Here is a 10,516-nt window from a genome sequence, read left to right as displayed (position 1 = left end):
GGGTCAAATTCAAGTCTCTTCTAGATTTTCAGCAATCCTGATTGAACAAATGATGTTTGTTTCTATGAAATATCCTTAACTGGTTTGCAATACTAAGACGTCATTTCTGCACATGTGGACAGGCACTCACTAGAGATTTTGACTCATGAGAGCAATTCAATAACTCTCCAGCCTTTAAAGAAAAGGGTAACAGATATTCCCATACAAGTTGATCTAAGTGCAATTGGAGATGACAAAGTAGCCCCTTAGTATGCATTAATAAAAAGCAGGGTGGAATATGAGCAATACTTAAAATATATCACTATTCCCTCTCTGCTATTACCCTTAACAAAACTCTGGATGCAATATATGTCCTCTGCTATTTCTGAAAGCATTGTAGGAAATTCTTTATTCCAAGGGACTTTGCCCATACTGGGATGGCAGTCTTGAAGACACTTCATTATGCCATGTAGACTGTTGTCTGCTTCAAACATTTTGATCTTTTTCTTCAAATGAAAGCACACTGGCCAGATCACTATGAGACTGAATTTTTATTGAAAACTCAGTGGGACCACTATTCTCTGGCATTTTGGAGCTTTTGCCTGAAAAACAGCTCAGTGCTGTAAATGTCTTCTTCACTCCATTTGCAAACTCTAATTTTTGTCATCTATATGTGTTGGTGTGACCTTTAAGTCAGTATTGACTTTTGGAGACTGTCTGCAGTTCTTGCAATTTCTTTAAAGGTTTTATTTTTATTTATTTTATTTGGTTTGTCAATTGCTTACAAGATAATAGGTATAAGTAAAAACATAGTTATGAATACGTGGATACATATAAGAAAAATAAAAGAAACAATAGGACAGGAATGGTAGGCACATTGGTGTGCTTATGCACGCCCCCTACAGACCTCTTAGGAAAGGGGTGAGGTCAATAGTAGAAAGTCTAAGGTTAAAGTTTTGGGGTTTGGGGAAGAAACCACAGAGTCAGGTAGAGTATTCCAGACATTGATCACTCTGTTGCTGAAGTCGTATTTCCTGCAATCAAGTTTGGTGCAATTAACCTTGAGTTTGTATCTGTTGTTTGCTCTTGTATTGTTATGGTTGAAACTGAAGTATTCATTGACAGGTAGGACATTGCAATGTATGATTTTATATATTATACTTAGATCGGACCGAAGGCAGCGTAGTCCTAAGTTTTCTAGGTCTAGAATTTCAAGTCTGGTGGCATGAAGTATTCTGCAATGAGTAGAGGAGTGGAGAACTCTTCCTGTAAAATATTTCTGGACTTTCTCAACTGTGTTAATATCAGATACGTAATGTGGGTTCCAGACTGATGAGCTGTATTCAAGTATTGGTCTAGCAAATGTTTTGTATGCTCTAGTTAGTAGTGTAATATTACCAGAGAAAAAGCTACGTAAGATTAGGTTAACATCTCTTAATGCCTTTTTGGCTATATAGTTCCAGTGGGCTCTAGCACTTAGATTATTAGATCCTTGACAGAGTTTGGATCATCAACAAGGTCTTGACTATGCAGCCTGTATTTTATTTTCTGGGTTTTTTTGCCAATATGTAAGACAGAGCATTTATTTGTTGAGATTTGAAGTTGCCATTTGTTTGACCATTCTGATATATAGTTGAGGTCTTTCTGAAGGGTAGCAGTATTGTCTGTGGTATTGAACAGCTTTACATCATCAGCAAAGAGAAAGCAGTTACTCTTAATATGATCACAGAGGTCATTTATGTAGAGTATGAAGAGAGTTGGTCCTAGAACACTGCCTTGGGGGATACCACTGTTGACAGGTACAGAATTTGATAGGACGCTCCCAATTTTGACCATTTGTTGTCTGTTTGACAGGAATGCTTCTATCCAGTTATGCAGGGGTCCAGAGATACTATAAGATTTTAGTTTCTTTTTGGAAGTGCTTTGCCATTGTCTTCTTCCAGGTCTAAGAGTCTAAGGTCACCAAGTCTGCTTTGTTCCTAAGGTAGGACTAGAACAAAAAGTGTTTTGTTTTTTAGCTTGTTGCCTTAACCACTACACCAAGATGGTTCTCATTGTAAATCTACCTCTACTTGATTTTAATTACAACTTTTAAACAGTTGCTAATTGCTACTTTTTAAATCCTTATAGCCCGAATTCTGTGCATTATTTTTTTCTAAATTACATACCTGAGAAACAGTTCTAATAATTCTGTGTGCAATATGGAGTATTATTTTTGACCTTTCATACTAGCATGGGACCAGGATATTTGAGGGATGTCTTTTCCCAATTATCTCTACACCAGGTCAAGTAGCTATGCTGACGGTTATGTTACAATTTCCATCACCAAAAGAGCTTCATCTGGTGGGATCCAGTTGATGCGCTTTTTTTGATGTGGCTCCCACCTTCTGGAACTTCATTACTCTTGAAGTGAGGTTCATTCAATTTTTGTTAGCCTTCCAGGAAGTTCTTAAAACATGTTTTTTTCCATCAACCTTGAGTTGAGGAGCCTGCAAGGCAGTTGTACAAAATTAAGTAGATGTTGCTTTCCTTCAGTTTTGGGTTTTTATGTTTTAATTCTTTTATTCAATTTTAAAAAGTTTGCCCTGTCCAAGGAAGCAGTGCTCATCTCTTATCTCAGCCTAGAAAGCCTATGTTGTCTGAGAGACACCATTATTATGTCGCCTGCATGAAAATATGGACTAACCTTCCTTTCCCAAGTGGTACCTATTTATCAACTCACATTGCAGGCTTTTGAACTGCTAGATTAGCAGGAGCTGGGCAAATAAAGGGAAATCACCTGTCATGCGATGCTTGAGTGTCGAACCTAGGCTGTCAATTTTCCAATTCATAAACTCAGCGTCTTTAACTCCTGAGCCATTGCATCAACCTTTATTTCACTTATATTTGTTTTTAAGATTGTTACATAGTTTTTAGCTCTTGTCATGCTGTATTTTGCTTAGACACACCTTTTTTTTGTGAGACAGCGGCTATATAAATATGCTAAATAAAAATAATTGATAAATGCATTTTGTTATACTGAATGGATTAAATAAATAAGAAAACTGAAGAGTAAAATACTTAATGTAAGAGAAGTACACAGTAAGGAGCCAAAGGAAAAAAATGAAAGAAAATGAAAGAGAAATAGATATGCTGTTGTGATTATGAAACTAGCACAATGGAAAATGTTTCCATAGATCTGAATGGGGTGAGCTCCTGTTACTCTGAATCTATTTTTGTGGATCGGAGCAGATGAACACATGTGGGAAGTGAAGGTGTATATTCCATTGTAAATGAAAGAACTAAATTTATTTTACAGAGCATCAGCTGTTCCTATCTAGATTGTTGTTTTTGTTTATGAAAGAAGGAATCCATATGTTGGTGATAGTTGCATGCAAGTAATAATAACAGAAGAACCAGAATGACTATGTGGGAAAAATGTACAATATTTTGAATATGATTTGGGACAAAATATTATTGTGGTAGATGGTATGAACAGATTATTGCAAACCAGGTAAGATAATACAGCAAAAGTAATTGAGCCATTCAGATAACCAAGGATAAATAAGAACAGTTGACTATTTAATATCTGCTTTGAAAAAAGTCTAACATTAAGATTTTTAAAAGAAGTAAATACTTTCATATGAGCATATAGCAAATGAATGAATATAAAATGATCGAAGGAAAAATATAAGGATAGAGAATCTGAATAGGAGACAGATTTTTTGTATTGTGAATAATAATAAAGAGGTATGGAAACTGTGGAAAAAAGTAAAAGAAATAAGTTAAAATATTTGCAGAATACAATTGTTATATGGAAAAATGCAGACGATACTGTTCCATTGCTATGAATGAGAAATGAATGTAAGAAAATAAGATGTGAAAGTTGGTTCCAATTAAATGAACATAATTTAGTATCATGAAGAACGTAGTTAGGCTGATAGGAAATATTTAAAAAGGTATTTTGGTGGACTGATTTAAAATCTCTTAGGTAAGGGAATGCTGAAATTAATGAGAACGCATAACATGGTTTGCCCTGAAAGGAGATGGTGTGACAGTTATGCGTGTTTGCAAAGGGTTCAGGGGTGGGGAAAAGGGAGGCAAATAGATACATGTTAATCAACAAACCCTCATATCAGTTGTGCAATGTGCCATCATTTTGACGTCATCTTGGCTTGTTAAAGTTACTGGTGCGTGCAGTATGTATGTGTATTCCACAGAAGAGAAGGGCATAGAAAAGAAAGGTGCCTGTGTGGGAGAAAGGACAGGATGCAACCTATGAAAAATGCCTAGCACTTATTAAAGTAGCTACAAAGATTCAGCCAACGGAGAAAGGCCCGTGGAAGAACTGCCAGGCTAGTCTCTTCAGAGGGAAGGAAGAACGCGCGCCTTGTTTCCCCTACCTATCCCCAAATGCCACGGTCTGGAGTTAGGTTACCTACACGTACACGCGCGTAACGTGCTTCCTCCTCCTCTGTCAAATTTTCTTCGCGACAAGTGACACCACCTTGTGGAGCGGGGGCGGTTGGGGAGGCAAGGCACGTTGAGGGGCGGCGGCGGTCGCAAGACGGCGCGAAAAGAGAAGAACCCGAGCTAGACGGGCGGCGCGCGGCACAAAAGCCGGAGCTGCGCGAGGTGCATCTGGGAAGGCGGGCGCGCGAACGTGGGAGAGAAATTCCGGCGCGGCGCGAAAGCAGGTGCTTGCTCGCCCGCCCGCCCGCGCGCTCTCTCGCTCGCGGGTTTTGGAGGAGCTGGCTCTGCGCACTCCCGCCTCAGCCCCCGCTCGCCTTCCTTCCCGTCCGCGTCGCTTGTTAATCTGCCAGCGCTGCACTGCTTGAGGGCTCCAGAAGAGACGGCGGGCGCTGGAAGGAAGAGCCGCCCGGATTATAAACTAGCCGCTGCCCTTTGCGTAGGGAAAGCAACGAAGACCGAGGCGAGCCCCGCCTGAGGAGAGCAGGTAGGCGGCGGGAAAGGAGCAGAAGGGCAGGCGGAGGAGAGCTGAGAAGGCAAACTTTTTCCGAAGGGGCGACCCCTAGTGGGGGGCGCTGTCCGAACCCCGGTTTCATTTTGCGTCCTGCGGGAGTGAGCACCTTGCGGGGCTTTTTCTGGGTGAGTTGCATTGGTCGAGGGAGGGAAATCTAGGGTGAGGAAGGTAGTACGTTTTATCACATTCATCTTCCCCCCTTCATAAACTTTGAAAGTAAAGTTTTGGGGGGAGGGGGCGCATTTATTATTTGTTTTAATTAATTAATTTGTTCGCGCTATTTGGGGGCTGCCAGTTCAGTCACTGGAGTTCAGAATGGGAGCGAAACGTTTTCCTTCCTGACCTTATGCGATCGGCACGTACAGGGCAAACCCCTGTAAAGGTGCATCTTTAAATTAAATGAGCTCAAGTTTTCTCTTCGCGGTATCTTTTCCTTTAGCCTGATCTTATTTCCAGGAGGACCTGCGAATGAGTTCGTTATGCCTTGAAACGAGCGAACCGTTTTGAATTCTCCCCCCTCTCCCCCCCCCCTTTGGCTTCCGAAGCTCCCTTTTTTAATATTGCCAAGGGAAAATGAAGGCTACCTAATTCCTACCAAAAGAAGGAAAAGACTGCAAGAGTGGATCTTGGAGACAGCATCTGAATGCAGCATTACAGTATCTGCTCTTGTTTTCTTCGGTATTCTCCCCCTCTCCTGTCCTTACTTCATTATGTAAGAATAAATACCTGCAAAAACCAGATTCACCAAAGCTGTATATTGTCTTTGAAGGTACAGTAGGGAGAGTATAGAATGAGTCATATAAGAATGCCAGATATCCTGAGCAGATGTCAATTATAAATGTACAATGGCATTTTGTCACTAAATGCCTTAGTAGTAAATTCCATGAAAGCCCCATGAGGTTGAGTCTTTTAATCAAATGTATGGTATAGTGCAAGTAATTTTACTTAATTGAAGGTGTAAGATTGGGGAGACTTTATCATTGGAGCCCATCAGGGGGCTGAAATGCTACCCTGTTGTAAACAATGAAGTCAGAAGGTTATGAATTTGAAGTGGTACTCTCTGCATGGTACATTATCTTTATTCTTGTAAATAATGGGCAGCGTGTAGGGAAACTTAGTTAACTTGAAACCATAATGTACAGAGGAGAATGTAACAACACAAAGAACCTTGATCATCTCTTGTTGCATTGTCAGCTTAAGCTCACCTAGAACAGAATGGGAGAATTCTCTCAAGTGTTTTTATCTTATCAGGAATTAGAAGTGAGAACTGTCCTTAGCCCATAGCATCACCCATGCATAAGAAATGCTTGCTTTATTTTAAAACTTTAAAAGTGACTTATAAGGGAATAATAGTTCCCTCATGGATGTTTTTTAAATTTTTATGATAAATAACAAGGTTGCATTATCAAGTACATTTTCTAAAAAACTTAAATCCTCACTTCCCTATATACCCCATTTTGCTAGCATGAGTTATACAGGAGGAAAATGTTGCTCTACTTCAATTCATTTTTAATGCTAGTTTACAGACAGAATCTCTTTTTTGCTTTAGCTTGACTGAGCACTAGGGGTCACATGCTTTCTGCTGTTGATTAAAAAAATCCTTTTCATGAACTGTGACTTTATTTTGTTGAATACAGTTGGGAAGGTTTGAAAAAATGGATTTGCTAACACTTGTCAACAAGACAACTTGAGAGTAATTAACTTTGTTTTGTGTTTTGCCAGCTTTGGACAGGAATTGCCAATAACAAATTTGCTTCAGTAGTTTAGTATTTTTTTCATTCATTGCACAGTTTGTTAAGTTTGTATAGTTTTTGGATGGATAGCTCTACTTACAATGTTCAGGAATCTTTCTCTGTGGTTTATGATTTGAGTCTTCAGCATATTCAGCAAGACATGTTTTTTTAAAGCCTTCTTTATTAGACTGGTTTTTTTAAAAAAAATATGGCTTTATCTGTTTGCTCATTTTTCTGTTGAATTCTGTTTTGTACTCTGCTACATTGTATTCTATATTTTGTTGCAATGGTAGATTAATTAGCAGTACTATGGATTTTTAAAAAAACTGCATTCAGTGGTTTTGAATAATTCATGTTTTCCTGGACTGGATCACAGATGACTTTATATGGCATTTTGCTGCAATTTGTATTTAAATATATGGGAACAAGGCCCATTTAATTCAAAAGAGTTTATTTCTGGTTACCAAATTTACCTCTATATGCATAGACTGGCTTTAATCTCTATGCTGTTACTTGGAGGTAAAGTCTGCTGAATTGTATAGTACTATATTCAAAGTATATAGATTTGCACTACTGTAAATATTTTCCCACAGGTTGAGTATAGCTACGGTAACATTCCATCCTGATTTCTTCCCAAATTAGCAGATCCTGTTTTATATGCCGATAGTTCTAAATATAGTCTTTAACAATAGTAAAGAATTTCTGATTGGTAGCTTGCTTTGTTTGCATCCATGCAAAAAGTGCAAATGGAGCAGACCAGAATTTTGACTGTTCATATGGAAATTTCTCAGCTAGAAAACCCTCCATGAATTCCCATACATTCATGTAGACTTGCACATTGAAGATGTGATGATAAAATTCAATCTACATTTGCTGCTCAAAGTTCCACTGATAGATAGATGGTTCTATAAATCTATTTAATAAATACCTGTATTATACTATTCTGTCCAAGGTTTATAGGCACTTTGGAAACTTGTTGACTGAGAGCAATGCACAGAAGAGTTTCCACATAAGAATTATCTAAAATTATTACAAGAATTATTTCAAGAAGTAAGAATTTCTAACAAAGGTTCAATCTGTTTTTTATCACATTGCAAATAACATTTGTGGGTTGCCTGTAGATAGGTGTGAACATATATTCTAAAGAAAGCTTGGCTTCAAATCTATTAAAAAAATAAGCTTTAAAAATAGTGCTTGACAGAAACTGAAGCTAGAATGTTAACTCTTAACCTGCAGGCAAATTATTAGTCATGTCTTAAAGTTGGGACACAACTACCGTGTTTCTCATATAATAAGGCTGGGTCTTATGTTTTTTTGAGCCCCGAAAAAATGGCTAGGCTGTCTTTTCGGGGATGACTTAATTCCCCTCCCTTGCATCTTTGGGCGGGTGGCGACGGCTTGGATGTTGACCTCGGCGTTGGTGGGGCACTTCGTATCGGGGTCAATGCAGGCAGCACCATATCCGGGTGTGCAACATAAGTACTTCCTAACAGCAAGCCCCCCCACCATTCCCCCCATTTCGCATGTTTTAATATAGGCCTTAATTTAGGGAGCGGGCCTTAATTTCATTTCATGCCTATAAAACATGCTGGGACTTCTTATTGGGGGAAGGCCGTATTGTTGGAGAAACAGGGTAGACTTTGTAGTTTTTCAAAATACTAAGAAAGTGATTTAGGAAGACAGAAAGACTTTTTGGTATTTTCAGATCTGTTTCCATATGACTTATAGAGCACAGTTCTTATTTAGAAATATATAAGGCTTTAAATACTGCAATGTCAGGATACTTTCAATTAGCCTTGAGATTAGATAGCATATAGACTACATCTTGTGATTTTGTAAAACTAGGCACATTTCTGTGTGGGAAATAAAGTGAATGGCATATTAATCTTGTCACTCCCTCCACCGGTTCTGGAGCATCAGAAAATTATTTAAGAGAGATTGGGAAGCACGGGAGGCTCAATATTAAAGGAAAAGAGATAAGGTTTTGATGAAGACAATGATATTTCACCTGTCATTATTTTTTTTCAAGCTGTAGTAGTTTGAAAATCATAATTACATTGCTTTCCTTTCTCTAGAAACAAAAAAAGGTTTGAATTCTTATACCAAAACATTCATAATGAAATCTATTTCAGAATCCCATGGGATTGAACCCGAATAGAATTTGGAGTAGTCCATTGAGTGCTCTTTAATATTCCTCTTGTTAGGAGTAGCTGAATTTTGTTATATAAGTTGGATTGCTTTTCTTCCTAACTGTATTTGAACATATATATAAATCTTTATGGAATAGATTTATTAGATAAATCTGGCTGTAGATTAATTAATTAATCTCAACTAAATTTACATTGGATTTATGAAAAACACTATAGTTGGGACTAATTGATCTTTTTTGGGGGTTACTCAGAAATATATGAAAAAACAAGTATCAATATTTATTTGTAAAATGAATGATCCACATCATTTTGCATGCATCAGTTTAATTTCTATGTATTTTTAATCAAGTTATTCTGCTTTGTTTGCATGAAATAAGTGTATATCAGCATTACATGCATGATTATGTAACTTATTGCCTATGGCTATCATAAAATGATTTGTTTCCTTCATATACTTCTGTGTCTGTGAGCACTGAAAAATAATGCATGGTCAAATCTATATTACTTCTAGTCTTACTTGGAAAACTATTTTTTTTTGTCTGCTAATGTCTAAAAAAATACATAGTTAACAGTTACATATAGATTACCTCTTGTTTCTGTCTGAAAAAAATTACAGATCTGTCTATTTTTCCATCCATCCATCCATCCATCCATCCATCCATCCATCCATCCATCCATCATCTATCATCTATCTATGCAACATCGCTGACAAGAACACATTTTCCAATTACTTCTTCCCCATAGCAACCATTCAGTGCTCAAAATTTATGCAAAAAATTGGAAATAACTGTTGAATGAAATGTGCTGTAATTTAGATGAGAATTGCTCAAAAGGCACGGATGCCTTTTTTGAAGGTACATACATTCTAGTAAAGCACATGGAAGTGTACAATTCTATTTTGTTTCTATTTTTTTTCATAAAAATTCTTACCTAATTTAATTCATTTTCATGCTGACATTTTCTCTTCCAGGGCTATCCTTCTTTGATTGTAGAATCTGTAAGTTTAATAAGCATTCCTCTTCATCCAAGTCATTCATAAAAGTAATAAAATGTATCATGGCATCCTATTTAATACCACACTGTAATTTGAGGAGGAACCCAATCTTCTATGTGCTCTTCTTATTCCTGGAATTTTTGAAAATATGGCCACTGTCTTCTGGAACTTAGTCCAAAGAATTATACAAAGTTTTGAATATCATAGCCCTATCAAAGGAAAAATGGAAATACTTTGAAGAAAGATGAAATGCAATACAACAATTCGATTCGAGGATTAAAATAGATTTTTCAAAATATTTTAAAAATCCAGGAACAAAGATCAAACCACTTCATATAACTTCAGTATCAAAGGACTACCGTGTTCTCCAACAATACGGCCTCCACCAATAGGAAGCCCCACCATGTTTTATTGGCATAAAATCAAATTAAGCCCCTCCCCCCAAATTAAGGCCCATATTAAACATGTGAAATGGGGGGGTGGGATGGCAGGGGGGCTTGCCGTTAGGAAGCACTTTTGTTGCATGCCTGGATATGGTGCTGCCTGAGTTGGTGGGGCACTTCATATTGGGAGACCTTCTGCCACCATTCTTTTCCTTCTCCCTTGCTGCCGCGGCATTAGAGCAATACCACGGTGTTTGGCGCAGCCACGTGCGGCCAGCCAGGGCTCCTCCCTGCAACCAGAGCCCTGCGGAGAC

General features: G+C 38.0%; 1 protein-coding gene across 1 annotated transcript in view; it reads left to right on the top strand.

Annotated features, from left to right (window-relative positions):
• The first annotated feature begins 4,476 nt into the window (after positions 1-4,476).
• LOC113450057 (contactin-3-like) overlaps positions 4,477-10,516 on the top strand; it is a 196,063-nt gene continuing 190,023 nt past the window's right edge. Inside the window, exon 1 of the mRNA XM_026721214.2 lies at positions 4,477-5,067. The gene's annotated coding sequence lies outside the window, so the exon portion shown is untranslated. The remainder of the gene's footprint in view (positions 5,068-10,516) is intronic.

The sequence above is a fragment of the Pseudonaja textilis genome, chromosome 2 (genome assembly GCF_049901715.1).
Source record: "Pseudonaja textilis isolate UNSWEBS1 chromosome 2, rPseTex1.2, whole genome shotgun sequence".
Lineage (NCBI taxonomy): Eukaryota > Metazoa > Chordata > Lepidosauria > Squamata > Elapidae > Pseudonaja > Pseudonaja textilis.
The sequence above is the reverse complement of the archived record's forward strand: the minus strand, read 5'-3'. Positions and strand labels throughout refer to the sequence as shown.